Source organism: Schistocerca gregaria, chromosome X, assembly GCF_023897955.1.
Source record: "Schistocerca gregaria isolate iqSchGreg1 chromosome X, iqSchGreg1.2, whole genome shotgun sequence".
In the NCBI taxonomy this organism is placed as follows: Eukaryota; Metazoa; Arthropoda; class Insecta; order Orthoptera; family Acrididae; genus Schistocerca; species Schistocerca gregaria.
The window spans coordinates 88944574-88961018 of record NC_064931.1 but is presented as its reverse complement, the minus strand read 5'-3'; positions in this window follow the sequence as shown (position 1 = coordinate 88961018).

The following is a 16445-nucleotide window of genomic DNA, read 5'->3' as shown; positions in this document are numbered from 1 at the left end:
AACGGTGTTTACGTCCGTTCGTTCGTTTTCGTTCACATTCTGAGTGTTGCCAAAATTTGAAACTAGTTCTTTTTCTTTTAGGAGGGGGGAAGAGGGTGGTGATGTGCCTGGATGGTCATTGTAGGACAGAATCTAGGAGGAGATGGTAGTGGCGAATGGGGCCTGTGGTTATACATCTATTTCGTGTTATGCTATGTGATCAATCAGATTAAACAAACGGTGTGTGGTTTGCCAAATTGATCTGCTCATTTATGAGTTGTTTCTTTTCTGTCGTGGTTTCCGAATGTGGAAGGTTTCTTGTAAGATAAGGAGGTGTTTTTGCTGTTGTTTATACTTATGATTTCCATGTCTGTGTATCTGATGGTAATTCTAAGCCCAAGCCACCACCGCCTCTACACCTCCTCCAATATGCTGATGACACTGCATTCCTGGCTCTCTATCCTACCTTTAATCCAAATGCACCCTCCAAACCCATCTTGATCAGTTCACCACTTGGTGCAACCACTGCTTCCTACGAATTAACCCCTCCAAGACCCAGGCGATCATCATAGGCCACACCACCTGCTCCTTCCATCTCTATGACTTCTACCTAACCGTTTATGGTCATCCCATTCAGCTCACCCGCATCCTGTGATACCTTGGTCTCACCCTCGACTATCACCTCACCTGGACTCCTCATCTCCTGACCATCCAGCAGAAAGCCCGTACCCACCTCCACCTCCTGCAACTCCTGTCCAGCTGGACATGGAGATTGTATCCTTCCACTATCCTCCCCCCCCCCACCCTACCCCACTTTTATAAGGCCCTCCAAATCCTAGAACGCCATGCACTCCACCTTGCCTTCAATATTCGCCTTCCGTTACCCACTCGGCTGCTGTATGACCTCATCCCCTTCTCTCACCTCCTCCTTTTCCTCCAGCATATCTGCATCCTTTACACTGTCCACAGGCTTGATCCCTCCACCCTCTGGTGTCCACCTCCTTCTCCACCTCCTGGCTATTGCCGCGCCTCTATCGCTGTATCCCTCCCTTTCTCCACCTCCACACCCTCCATCTCTTTCATCAGGGCAATTTCCAGTAGGTCCCCCTCCTGGACGATCAACTTTGCCGTGATGTCTAACCTTCCTACCAACTGTAAGCTGGCCTTGTCCCTCCCCCCTCCACAGGACCCCCCCCATTTTCCTCTCCTCTCTTTCCCCAGAGCGAGTTTTTCCTCCTCCCCCCCAAGTCTATTCACCCCCTCCACGGCTGTTTTCCTCTCCCATCCTTCCCTCCCCGACCCCCTTCAGCACGCCCCCCACCCTGACTCCACTTCTCAGCCACCGCCTCTAGTACAGCCCATCCCCCCCCCCCCCCCCCCCGCTCTCTTCCCTTCTCCCTCGTATTCGTATCGCTAGCAGATCCTCCCAGTTTGGTCTTCATCGTTATTGTGCTATGTCAGTGCTGTGTTCGCTGCTGTTCTACAATATCACGTGCTAATTTTAATCGTGTGTGGACTTGAACATAGTCTTGATGTCCATGATTGTTCTGTGATATCTGTTAGTTGGATCTGATTTTAGTTTTGTAATTTTTTTGTGACGAACTCTTGTGTCTTATTGATGTATTGCCCTTGATCCATGAGAACCATTGTGTTAACTTTGTCTACCCTTTCAATGATGGTGTAGTATTCTTGTAGTTTCTTTCTAAGTTTTGTCAGTGTTATGAAAACTGCGATGTTTTGGTTTCCTCTGCTTTCTTTCATCTCTGTTACTATGTTTCGAATATCATTACTGACTAGCTGTCTCGTCAGATCATTGTTTACCTCACTTGTTTCGTTTGTGTGTTTTTTGTGTGAGAATGCTTTCTGATTCAACTACGAAGTTTCTGTTTTTTTCGTCTTGTGTACTGACGTTGGTTTCAGATCTTTTTAGATAAGTTTTATTTCTTTTATATGCAAACTAGTGTCGGTCAGGTTGACCAGTCACACACTGTGTATAATTGCAAGGTGTCACTTGCTTTATCATAAATATATATCCATGTAATGCTAAATGTTATTATCTTCACATATAGAAAAGTATTATCTTTTCAACAATCTTAAATTATGAGCTACACCCTTAAATTTTATATAAGAAGTTAGTGAATTTACTCATGGAACTTCTGTTGCCTTTGTCTGTGGTCACTCACAGAATTCAAATTAATCATCAAATTAAATGATTTAGTACGATTTCATTCCGAATTGCTGGCGTATTCATGGATCACCACAATAAAATAAAAACAGTGAATGGCTGGGGTGATATGAATGAGAACAGCAGTGTGTTTAAGTTTACAAAAATAATGATAAGTTTTATTCATCCTTTTGTAGCTATAATCGAGCTGAAAAAACTTACCAAGTTAAGACAAACATAAATGAGGAAAAGAATGGTACTTGACTGGCAAAGCAATCATTGGGATGTAAACAACTCAAGTTCTCTCCCGTATTACAACTCGATCAGACTTCGTTTACTTCAATCCACTGTGAAGCCGAATACAGTTCTAATGGAATCAACTACGACCAGGTACCTCACAAACTATGATTTACGAAGAACTAGGAGTTGAGAATATCATTTAAAAACCCTACGCCGGTTCAGCAATAATTTACCCTTTTATCTTGATTCAGGCGGCAGCAGAAAACGGTACGCTGTGGCCGAGGAACGCAGGGCAGTGACATCAGTAATGTTCTGACGCGTCTACGAAAACTTGCTAACTGCAGGGACTAGCGTTCTCATTATTAGACGAGGGGAACTTTCCTATCAGAGACCAGGAATTCTGGAAGATTTCAGTGTGGAGTGCACCCGTTCACGGGTCTGACCAATCAATTTGACTAACAGGCACTATGGCACGTGCTGGAATTGACAAACGTCAGACGGCCGACTCAGGACGAATAGGTTTACCTTTGTGGTACACGATATGTCCGAGATGATATGCAGTTCCATGGTCAGTACAGTTGGAAACTGCTACTGGACGGAACCGTACGACTGCTACGGTCGATCGGGCATGGATGTGTGTGATGTCCTTAGGTTAGTTAGATTTAAGTAGTTCTAAGTTCTAGGGGACTAATGACCACAGCAGGTGAGTCCCATAGTGCTCAGAGCCATTTGAACTGCCACTGGCTCAGTCCCCCACAAGCTGCATACCACAAGTCTCATCCACTAGGGAAAGACCTGAAGTTCTCCACGTGGGGAGGACCAGAAGAAGAGCAAAGAATCACAACCACTTTCAACCAAGCCTCGTACAGGAGCCGAATAGCAGAAAAAAACCGCCTCCACGTTGTACAAACCAATCGTACTTTCCTCCTCCACTCATTGAACCTCCCCTCTTGACTGTTCTGCTGGCCTGGTAGCCAATCCAGACACAACACCGGGGTTCCCACGCTGGGGGAGCAAGCCTCTGCTTTGAATATCCTGAGGAGAGCCAATCAGAGACTCAAAATCTCTCTTGTCTGAAAAAAGAAGATTGTAGACAAGGGAGGCATCATTCTCATGATACGTATGGCCATGTTTCGACAAGAAACGTCTACCTAGATGAGACCACAGTCCGACGTTTATGAAGAGATCTAATCTTTCCAGGCCAATAATTTCCAATTTCTCAAAGAAGGCTGTTACGCTTCCCAGACAGTAGTGCCTGTGAAATGTATGACTTTTTCTGCTCACTGTAAGAACCTAGCGACTTCGTGGCGTCAGGGGAACTACAATCTTGCATCCACTAAATACGTGCACCAGCCACTCTTATCATATCGTCCCAGCTTCTAACATGAGAATGCTTACAGTTTTATCACCTTCGTGCCGTTTGCACAAAGGCCCAGATAACAGCAGTCTATCTTAAATTGCTTTCTCCACCCACATTCTCCCCATCTGGCAGTCTTAGCGATGGATTATCGCCTTGGCCAGGTAAAATGTTTTGCGAGCCAGTGCCCTCCTGCTCCGATCCTAAGTGGGAAGAGTGGAGTGCCACGGCCCGAGTTCCCTCTGCAGGTACTATTCACAGAGCACGGCTTCCAAGAATCATTTACACAGCCAGGTCGCTGGACACAACATTTATGGCCCACAATACATATTTCTCCGTGTTCTCCATCGCCTCCACTATGGCCCCTCAGGCACAAGTTCTCTACAGGCTACACATGCAGTTATAACAACATTCTGCTCACAATTAGCTCATTTACAAAAGATTTAAGTCACACATACCAAATGTAGTATTGGGGAAGACCAAAAATATGGATATTAATCAGAGTGGCAGAGTAGTGGTTTGCCACCTTACATAATTTGTTTTTGTGTTGGATGTTTAGCTTTTAAATTTGCAATCATTCTTTGGTGAGTTCTTTCCTTTTTTCTATCACTACATATGTGTACGGTTTTCAACCTTGCTAACAAGATACTCTTGTAAGATTAAAATGTGTTTTATATAGGGTTTGAGTTTTTTTCACGGCTGTACGATACGTGAATGCCATCCCACGACCGATAGCGCAACCATATCGGCAGCATTCGTCTTCGTGGACTACAATTCGCGTCTCCGTCGTGTACATATTGTGAATGACGTCATTGAGAATAACGACATAGGTCGACAAGAATGGCCAGCATGTTCTCCAGACTTGAACCCTATCGAAAATACCTGGGATAGATTGAAAACAACTGTTTATGGACGACGTGACCCACCAACCACTCTGAGGTACATACGTCGAATCGCTGTTGAGCAGTGGGTCAATTGGGACAATTTGGACCAACAGTTCGTTGATGAATTTGTGGATAGTATGTCACGACGAATACAGACGTACATCAGTGCAAGAGGACGTGCTACTGGGTATTAGAGGTACCGATGTGTACATCAAGCTGAACCACCAGCTCTGAAGATCTCGCTGTATGGTGATACAATATGCAATGTGCGGTTTCTATGAGCAATAAAAAGGGCGGAAATGATGTTTATGTTGATCTCTGTTCTATTTTCCTGAACAGGTTCCCGAACTCTCGGAACCGAGGTGATGCAAAACTTTTTTTGTTGAGTGTAATTAACTCCTCCACCTCTATCGTGAAATCGGGTTTTTCTAGAATGCCTCACACACACACAGTATAGCCTTACTCAAAATTAACTTTCACATCATTCTTCTGTTAGAAGGTGGTAAAGCGAGTACGTCAAAGAAAGGAGCCTGATGTTACGAAATGACTAACCTGATTTAGATTTGCATTGCTTTTCGTAAATCTGTAATATGTTTAGTGTAGGCAACTTTCCTCCAGCAACATCACGGAAGGTTTCTGCCTTCACCATTATGGAGCAACAAACTACGTATACAACCTCCTCGACACTCATCTCACCTCCATCCAAATAACAATTCCATGTCGGGAATAACTAAAAGGAGGCACAAATGCGATCTCTCGGTAATAACAACGTATAGTTTATGAAATTAACAAGGAAATACGTCAATAATCCAACACATATCGCGTGGTAAAACATATAAACACTTTTATGTGATAATTTGTGTGTACTATTCTTCTTTTGTGCACAAAACAACCGCTTCGATTGGTATATGTAAATGTAAAGAAACTCTGTTACAGTGTACTTTTAGCTACTCTGTGGAACACTTTGAAATAAGAGTGAATAAATCGACAAATAACAAAGTTAGTTCAAACAAACAAAAATATACATAAAATATTAAAATTGGTAATTATTGTCACTTGAACCCCAAGAATTTCTTCATGGATGTTGCATTTCACCGACATTGTATAAATTATGCACAGAAGGAACTATAAAGCCCTGGAAGAAAACGTGTAAAAATATACATATTCAATAATTGATAGTAAAGTGTACTGATTACAGTTTGTGGACTGATTGCAGTCTGTGTGACGTTAGCCCAAGTCAATGAGGATTAAAAGAAAAGTAAAACAAGAATTTGAAAATGGTATCCGCAGGTAAATATCAGTGAACTGAAGTACACAGTAATTGGTGGCATAAATAAAAATTTAGTATTAGAAGAAGAGATGACAACAATAACAGCTACTGATGAATATAAATAACTGTACATGTGAAAAACAACTATTGGGTAATAGGACAAAAAATTATATCAAGAATAAATTCGAGAAAGGCATTCATTTTCTTATCCAATGGAATTCGTATCAGTTCCTAAGAATTGATATTAAAATCAAGAATATTTAAAACAACAGTTAAGAGCATTACTACATGTGATTTAGAATTTTAGGCGATTAAATGATAACTATATTCTACATTACTAGCTGCAAAGACGAATATCTGGAAATGTTCAGGAATGATGTTCAGAAAAGAGTAAAAAAGAAACAAAGTAATCAGAGACAGACTGTGTGATCAAAATTTAATTATTTACTTAACACAAAATATAAGATTTTATGAGTATGTCAAAAGGATGCAAGCAAAACGTCTTACAAAGTGTATAATTAACTGGATGCTAAACAGAAGAAGTAAAACGGACGACCATCGAGCAAATCGATTCAAGAAATTCATTAGTTAATGAAGGAGCAGAATATTTCTGAAGAGCTAAATAGTAACAGAGGTGTGTGGCGAAAACGAACTAGATACAGTCCTTAATCATAAGTGCTTGTAAAATGTTTAGACATTACTAAATCACAAATAAATATTTATTTAAACACTTTTTGGGTTGATAGACATACAAATAGAGAAGAGCGATTTGTCTTATCTTTTTAATTAACTAGAGGAGGGTGTCAAGATATGCATGCTCTCTGTGTCAACTTACTGCGTACGACGAGTGTTTCACTCGCACCACTACTACATTCCTTCTCGTTTGACAGATCTAATCAGGACAACATAAACAGTTGATGATTAGACATTTTGCCTCACACTGTTTCTCGTTTTTGACTAAGGGATATAACATTCGTATAGCGTTGAAATCAGCCCAAAATCATTTGAAAAGAAGTCTCTACTCTGTAAGGGGATATTACAAGCCAGCAGGCCATCTGTTTCAATGATTAACAGTGCTGTGCCCTTCCTCCGATTTGTTTTGAGTTTTTGCCGTTCCCCTTGGAAAAAGAATCATAAATACTGCAGGGGCTCACTGTTGACTGCTGTTTAACATTTACAGCCTCGGGATATGGTTTCACCTCATTAGTGGTATGACGGTATCCCCAGGCAGTCGATCTCATATTTCCCCAGTTTGCGAGCAAAAAATTGTTACTGGCCAGCGGTTTGCCCTTTGCTGAACCAGTGTAACAATTATGCTGTGTACTTGGAAACCAAACGTTGACAGCTGTATGCATTTGCCTTCACATGTGTCGTTTCAGTTAGATTGTAAATCGATGGGTATCTATTTACTGGTCACTCATTATCGTAAAAATTAATCATTTAAATAAATATTTTATTTAAATTACGTGTATGATGTGGCTCCTGAAGAACCATATTGATTATCAGCAAATATACTAAAGGAAAAAATTAACGTTTCGTGAAAAATGTTCTCGGAACTCACCTTTCACTGAGCTACTGTTCCACAGAAGCAATTCCAAGTTAAATAGGATATATAACTGAAAATTAAATAGATTTGTACTATATCATGGAAAAGGTGGCATTGTCTGCGTGAAAAATTAACACGGAGAATTTCAGCATTTCTTTACAGCTCTTGAGAAATGTTTTAATACATCCCCAAATCAAAAGCGTGTTATAAGAATACATTTTAAGAAAGAAGCGAAGGCTTTCAATACTTAAATGTAATGTCTGGTAGACAGTGTTCGAAATCTTGAAGTCCACATAGAAGTACAACATTCCTTTCCTTAAAAGAAACAGAAGTCGCAAGATGTAAACTCTTTGGTATCATCGTGTCAAAAACAAATGCAGTTCATCAGTGTAATTCATATTGGCCGCTTCTATTTCTAGACAACTGGTCCCGCAAGCACGATTGTCAACGCCGCACACGACATTGCGCAGACCAGCAGTGTCAACGGTAATCTAATGTAGGACGGTTCGGCTGTTCTGTTCCGAGCATTGCTAAACGTCCTGTCTGGGCAAGAATATTTAGAACGTTTCTTTTCGTCTACAAAGGCTACAGAATTCGGGATGTTGTGAACCAGTACTGACTCATAAAATGGTTCCAAAAAATCTCCATTAATAAAGTTAGGCGATTTTGCAGTGCTTTCAATTTATTTGAAGTGATTCTACTCCCATCTGTCACAAATATCAGCTCACAAAATACCGTCTTTTCTTTTACATGTGTCTCATTCGCTGATGGTATAAGAGAGAATAATTTAAATTCTGCCGCATTTGTTTCTTATTCTTCTTTAAAGTTTATTGTCATGTTCAGTAAGTGAGGTCTAAGCTGTTATGTATCAGGTGGAACTATGGGCCTCATGGAAAAAGGGTGACTGGGCTGAGTCACGCCATTTGACTCTCAGTCTGATCACTAGGTGTGACCATTAATTGCACCCGTTGATCACGTAGGCTGACGTGACTTGACGGTATGTATCTGGAAAAGCTTAAACGATTAGAAAGTTAGTAGACAGGAATTCAATTACATACTTAGCTTTAATTCAGCATCAGTGGTGAACGATTATCTTGACTTTGTAAAATAATATTTACAAGCGCAGGTATAGACTGAACTGTGAATACTTCTTTACAATTCTGATAGCTTCACACATATAGATCAATTGTCAACACATAAACTGCATGTGACGCCTGGCTAGGTCGTAGCTACTGACTTGGTTGAAGGCTATGCTAAGTAGCGTCTCTGCAAATGATACCTCTGAAGCTATAACAAGTGAATCATTCCTATTAAAGTCGGTAGTAGAAATGGCCAGTGCGCTAGCTTGTATCGTAAGACCAGCCGAGTGGCGGCGCTCGGTCTGCTTCCGCGGCCGATTTGAAGCCTACAACCTAGCAAGTGTGGTGCCTTGCGGTGACACCACATAAGCTATAGGAATGCATAAGTACATTACATTCATTGTGTCCGTCTCACACTGACAACAACTGGTCGAATGTGGATTTTAAAGGAACTTCTTTGAGGACGAAGTACACTTCACCAGGATTCTTGTGATAGACCTCAGCAGGTGAGGAAAGTCATGGGATACCTTCTAATACGGTGTCGGATCTTCTTTTCCCCGCCAAGTCCAGCAATTCCTCGTAGCGTGGACTCAACAAGTCGTTGGAAATCCCCTGCAGATATAACCACCCGTAGCTGCGAAAGAGTTGCCAGTGCAGGCTTTTGTGCACGAACTGAGCTCCGATTATGTCCCATAAATGTTGGATGGGATTAATGTCAGGCGATATGGCTGGACAAATAATTCTCTCGAACTGTCGAGAATGTTCTTCAAACAAATCGTGAACAGCTGTGGACCAGTGACAAGTCCCAATGTCATCCATAAAAATTACATCGGTGTTAGAGAACATGAAGTCCATGAAGGGCTGCGAATGGTCCCCAAGCCGGCTAACATAACCATTTGCAGTCAATGATCGGTTCGGCTGGAACAGAGAACCCAGTCCATTCCATGTAAACACAGCCCACGCCATTATAGAGCCAACACCAGCTCGCACAGTTCCTTGTTGACATCCTGGGTCCATGGCTTAACGGGATCTACGTCACACTCGAACCCTACCATCAGTTCTTACCAGCTAGGGACTCATCAGACCAGGTCACGGTTTTCCAGTCTTCTGGGGTTCAACTGATATTGTCACGAGACCAGGAGAGTCGGTGCTGGCGATGTCGAGCTGTTGGCAAAGGCACTCGCTTCCGTCGTCTGCTGCCAAATTTCGCCTCACTGTCCTAACGTGTACGTTCGTTCTACGTCCCGTATTGATTTCTGCGGTTATTTCACGCTGTGTTGCTTGTCTGTTAGCAGTGACAATCCTACGCAACCGCCGCTGCTCTCGGTCGTTAAGTGAAGGCCATCGGCCACTGCGTTGTCCGTGGTGAGAGGTAAAGTCCGAAATTTCTCGACACACTTGTGAAATTGTTGATCTCGGAATGTAGAATCCGTTAACAATTTCCAAAATTAAATGTCCCATGTGTCCGGATCCAGCTACCATTCAGCGTTCAAAGTCTGTAAATTCCCGTTGTGTGGTCATAATTACGTCGGAAATCTTTTCACATGAATCATCAGAGTACGACTGACAGTTCCGCCAGTGGACTGCCTTTTTTTACATTGTGTAAGCGTTACTACCGCTATCTGTCTGTGTGGATATCGCTTTTCCATGTCACCTCAGTGTATATTGGTGTACTACCTTAAAACGCCCTTGGCAAGTACTTCTATACAACTGTCATACTACAGCGATTAATGGTGTGTAGTAGTCTGTGCCTTTTGGTGAGGTTGTCTGTGTTAGCTCAAGACGTCCTGCGGTTCACCACTCAGAGCGAGCCTATAATGATGTTATTGCAGGTGTCTGGCGGTGATTTGTCGTGGCTGCATTAGACTGAAAAATCCCTTTATTTCATAGCAAATGCAGGAGCAAAGGAGGCACTGGGAAGGCAACGAGCGGCGTCTTCTGCAATGTCAGCTCAATGAATACTTGAACTCGCACCAGGGCACCTAGTTATTGAGGCGTCTTTCGATACATCCTTATGACGTCACTTTGTTCAGTCAGTCACTGGCGTCATCTGCTACGCTAGACGGAACCTTGGCGCAACACGTGGCTCGTACAGTCAACCTTTATCTAGCCTATCTTTGGTTTATTACATTACATGTATTAATATTGAGGGTCAGCTGCAAGGTAATGCATTAAATTCGTTCCTCTTTAAGTTTTTCAGAACTTCGTAACAGTTTTCTAAAAACCTTAGTTTTGGGGTGTTCTGAGAAATTCAAGAAAGAAAGCTAATTCTGTAAATGTCGCCATGATCGATCAAAAGGAAAACAGTAGTTCAAAACAGTTGTGTGCCAGAATTCGAGAGGAACCTAACCCACAATTAAAAATGAGTTATTTTCGTATTTTGATACTACTATTATACATTTATCATCCCACAATACATGAATAATTATTTTCCACTTTTGCCCTCCCATTACATTTAAAAAAAATGGAACGTCTCTGAATCGTACTCTAGCACAAAAATAGGAAGCTAAGCCAAGTTGTAACATTATGTCAGCTAGTGGCAGCCAACAGTACATATAGTTGCAGTGAAATGGTTTAGTGTCGACAAAATGGATGAACTGAAGATGGTTCTGTTGTAGGTGTGATAATCTACAAAATGTACAAGAAACAAAGATGGGAGGAAAAAGTACGATGAAACTTGGTACTACATTGTTTTAGTGAAAAAATTAAAAAAAGCTATTCCAACGAGGAAGCAAGTTTGCGATTCAGATTGTGCTGTAACATCAATGAAAGCTAATCTCATTTGGTGCTAATACCACACAATTCCAGTGAGTTGCAATGAAAATGTCGCTACAGGGTGTTATAAAGGAGAGGAATATAAGCTACAAAATGCATTTTTGTGGGGTCTTGTGCATGATAAAACATGCAACTGAGTATACTTCATAGAAACTAAATATTTTTGACAGTTGAAATAAAAGAAAGTTATCGTAAAGAAAAAACTGGGAGCTCGGAGAGTCAAGTCACATGAAAGTTTCGAAAATGAAGCTGTTAATCTAGTCCTCACGTTGACCAAAGAGGAAAACATGGCAAGCAAAAGTCAAAGTTTACCAAGAGCGTACGGGCTAAAGCCGCACAGTACACTTTTTAGAAACTAATTGGGAATCCATCTGGACCTGGTGACTCATTTATTTCCAACTCTTTCAGTTGTTTCTCTACGCCAAAGATGCTTGTTACTATACACTCCATACGGGAGTGTGTTCGATAGTCAAACAACGGTATTTGTATTATTTTTCTGCATGGACGATTTCTTAAACGTGAAATTTAATTAAAACTTGGGCTTTCCTTTTGCCATCTTCTAATGTCACAGCAGACTGGTCAATGACTGAATAGACGTAAGCCTTAAAACCACTTAAAGGTGTTACTTGAACCGCAGACACTATTATTGAATTTGAACTACTACCATAAAGTAATGTTGGAGTAAATCTTAGTTTGACTGCATTTTAAAACAGTTAATGGATGGAAACTGGATTGTCGTGATAGTTACTCACTTCTTAAATTTCAGTTTCAAGGTGGACTATTTGGAGCTAACGCTTTTCTGACAAAAATGTATATTAGTGGATTATTTCAAATTTCCTAAATTTATGGGCTGTAAATAATGGTTTATGAACCAAAAAGGTAACTGCGAGAGTGCTCAGTTTCATGCCATAAAGACAAACGCAAAACTCTAAACCCTTAATTTCCTTGTCTGTGTGCGTCAGCTCCCTCTCGTGGTCTAGCACTCAATTTCACAAGACTGACAAGTGTTACAAGACGTTTCTTATCTCGAAAATACATAACGAAACGTTAAAATTGGAAATAGATGCAATCTCCAGTAAAATTAAAGAAGAAAATGAGAGACGAGGAGAAATTGAAAAACATTGCCATTGAAGAATGATGAAAGCAGCATCACATGAGTACATTCTCTTAACATGCAATGGGATCAAAGAGGTTTTGATTGGTGGATTCCTGTAGATTATATTGTATGCAGGAAGTTCAAAAAATGGTTCAAATGGCTCTGAGCACTATGGGACTCAACTGCTGTGGTCATCAGTCACCTAGAACTTAGAACTACTTAAACCTAACTAACCTAAGGACATCACACACATCCATGCCCGAAGCAGGATTCGAACCTGCGACCGTAGCAGTCGCACGGTTCCGGACTGCGCGCCTAGAACCGCGAGACCACCGCGGCCGGCAAGAAGTTCAGAAGTAACGAATGTAACCTCGACTTTGTTCCCGGAAAGCGTGATAGGACTGCTGTCCCTATCGCTAGACCTGAATGATTTATCAGGTAGGGTCAGCGGCTCTCTCACATAGTTCATTGGCAAAGTTTCTGTTCACACGAAAGTATCGTCACTTGATCATTGAGTCAATGTTTACACTATATGTACTCAATTGTGGTTCGCTTTAAATTTGGAGAAATGCAAGATTAGTCTATAAACAAGGAAAAGAGACGGATAATATTAGACTACAAGATTGCTGGGTTACTTCTAGAGTCTGTAATTCCGTTGAAGTGTATGTTGGTGCCGCGAGAGGTGGTGTAGTGATAAGACACTGGATACTGCTCGTTCAACTCCACATCCGGCTATCCTGATTTAGGTTTACTGTGATTTCTCTAAATCTCGTAAGGCAAATGCCAGGTCATTTCTTTTCAAAGGGCACAACCGATCTAATACGTTATCCTTCCCTAGAGTAAGTCTGTGCTCCGTCTCTAACGGCCTCGTCGTCGATGGGTCGTGAAACCATCATTGCCTTTCTAAAATATATACTCAAAGTAATAGCAAGTGATACTGAATGGAACGAACGTGTGAAACCGATGAATGTAAGACTGAGATTAACTGAGAGGTGTGAGAATATGCCGTGCGACTCAAAAAGGAAATAAGAGCGTGCCTGGCGCTAGTGCGATCTGTTCCAGTTTACTGATCTAGTGTTTGAAGCCCTTGTCTGGAATGCTCACTGATCAGTGCACGTAGAGGAAAGTGTAACAAAAATGTTACAGAGGCTGAAGTGTAAACCTTTGGTAGAAAGGCGATATTATTCTAAAGTAAATCTGTCGTATCAATTAAACCTCTTCGTTTCCTGTTACGGTTGTCAAAAATTATTTTGTTTTAAATTTATTGGTATTACAATGTAGAGTATTAGTCATCACCCTAATTCTTAAGTTGACACCGTGTTTAAATTGCTGCTCCGTCTTGTTAATAACATAGAAACGTGCGGGGCTCTGTATCAATTTAGCTGTGTATCTTAGCACTGGTGGGTTACACTGTCTGTGAAGTTGTTAGCACAGAGTCCACCTGTCAGAATTGTTATCCACTATCAAACAGGACCTTATGATCATGAGAAAATATGCTACTGCCCTGGTAATTGTGTTTATTTCTGTGCTCTGTGCCTCGGACTTCGTTTGCACTCACTTGGCCTCTGCCTCCCCAACATTCTATCATTCCCCTCAAATCCTCCAACGCCATGCACTTCCCCTTGCTGTCCAAATCCACCTGTCCTCCACTAGAAGAATCCTTGAGCATCTCATCTATTTCCCACCTCTCGGCATCATTGAACACCTACATATATCCTATACTTCCAGTTAACTCGACTCCAGCAATCCCTAGCCTTCCTTGTAATCACATATCCTGATGTGCTGTCGCACATATATCAACACACCACAGCCAAGCTACTCTTACACGCACTTCTTACCTCCAAACATAGTTTTAACAGATTCGCAGTCACTCACAACAAAATCCGACCTGACATCTATCCCTCCTGCGAGGTTTAACGCATGCATCCCTACTCCTTTCCTGTTTCATGGCTCGCCTCCGTCCACATCCCTCTCTTTCCTTACCTCCTCTACCCCTTAGGGGGGTTCCAGTCCTAGCTACTTATATCCCAGATCTCACATTTTCTGATCGATTGTCTTCCCAAATTATACTGAACACCTATGTACCAAAGACCTCCATATATACTTAAACCACCCGAAACAACCAGTCCTCTTTCCTTCTCCGTATTACTACTCCTAAAAGCAGTTCCTCCCCATGAAATGGTAGTGATGTTTAATACAGCGCAAAGTTTGTTTTAACTCTCTTGCAGTCACATTTTTTAAGAATCAGACAACGTTTTCCTAAGTGTTATTTCAAATATCACCTTCGAAAAGTATCTTTTTACGTAATCTAAAAGATTTGTATATGGTTAATCTTTTAAAGCATATTAAGTATTTTAAAGCATGTGTATATATTTAATCTTTTAAAAGCTTTCACTCCACCGTAGTATCTATGAAGATCTTTGACCGGATGACCAATTTATTGGTTCTTTGTCAGCAGTCTTCGCCTCTCTAGGGAGAGAGAACGGCATAACAACAAAAGAAAAACGTTGCATTTGTCAATTTCATGTACTGATAATCCACTGTTCATGATACAATATAGAGAACACATGCAAGTTTTTTGTGAATCACTGTATATACTGATCTGTGGTATGCTTCCACTTCCTAAAGATAACTAATGTTAGAAAATACAATGGCAATACATAAAAAATAACTTTCGATAGGCATAAGCGTAGATACCCATGTTCCATAATAACATGAATGCGTTGGACCCATCCCAGATCGAAGTACCATTGTTTCAAGTTTCAAGTTCAATGATGACTGTTACAATTCTGTTGCCTCCGAAACACTACAGAGTACAACGAGAGCGATTCGGGCGATACCGACTCATATGGACTGACATTTCCGCTCACTCCATATGCGAATGCAATAGCACAGGTACCGGCATGCAGTGTACAGTGGCTTACGAGTATATATAGAAGTAGATGTAGCTGCAGGGGGTTGGTCCTGGGGGAAGGGGGCGAAAGGGGGGGGGGGGGGGGGGGGCTTGCTGACGCCGGCTGTGGCGGAGAGCGGCTATTCATCCGGCTAGCCGCCTAAAAGCTCTGTCCCGTATTTTATCTGCATCTATTTATGGCGCCGCCGGTTCCGCCTGCAAATGGGAACTGACTGTTACTGCTCTTGTTACTCTTCTGCGGTCGTTTCAAATACGATTCCCCTTAGTAACGCATGTGCTTGGAACATGGAAAACGGCACTTAGTGCTCTTAATCACTAAGTGGAGACAGTTACCTTCTCTAAATTCAGAGCTGAGTGTGCGGCATCTGGAGTGAAGCAGCCTGCAGTCTGTTCCTTGAACTGTGGAGTACTCCACATTTCTCTCGCTTGGGTTCGGCAATTATGGACGGTAAAAATATTTTACAGTGTCGCCCGCATTTGTGGTAGGATAAATATCTCTCTCGAAACAGCGCAGCACATTCACAGTGAGCTCCATTGTGTATTCTACACCTCCTCTGAACTGGACGATTATAAGACAAAACGATCTTTGTACTAGATATAACGGGCAAGACAATGCACAATCGACTAGGATTAGAGACTTGTATATTATCTACGAATTTGGGAGGTCAGTATGTCGTGAAACAACCACGTGCAGCATAGAGGTCCTCTAAATATCGTCGCATGAAAGTGAAAAGAGTTTGTCATCCTGAGCATCTCTGCTCAAGCTGTCTATATACGAGTTCTCAAAGTATCAACAGTGGTTATTGGAAGAGGGTGACTAAATAGCTGAAAGCCATCCAGTTGACAAAGGAGTCCGATGGGTGAAGTATTAGGGGAACCAGTAGAACTTGAAAACTAATTCGTCGCCCCATTGAGCCACATATTTTCCTGTTACAATATGGACATGGAGAAGCTGTACCTTGGGCCCTGTAACTTCGCTATTGCAGCAGTTCGTGTTCAGATGACACTCGAAACGTGCGAGTCTGGATCGAATGTTGTAGCTAATGGTGGAATGTCTATGGGTTCATTGCGAGGGGACAGACAGACAGTCATGCCAAATACTTTTGAACGCGTTTTCTGAAAATTGTCTTGAGCAACTAGC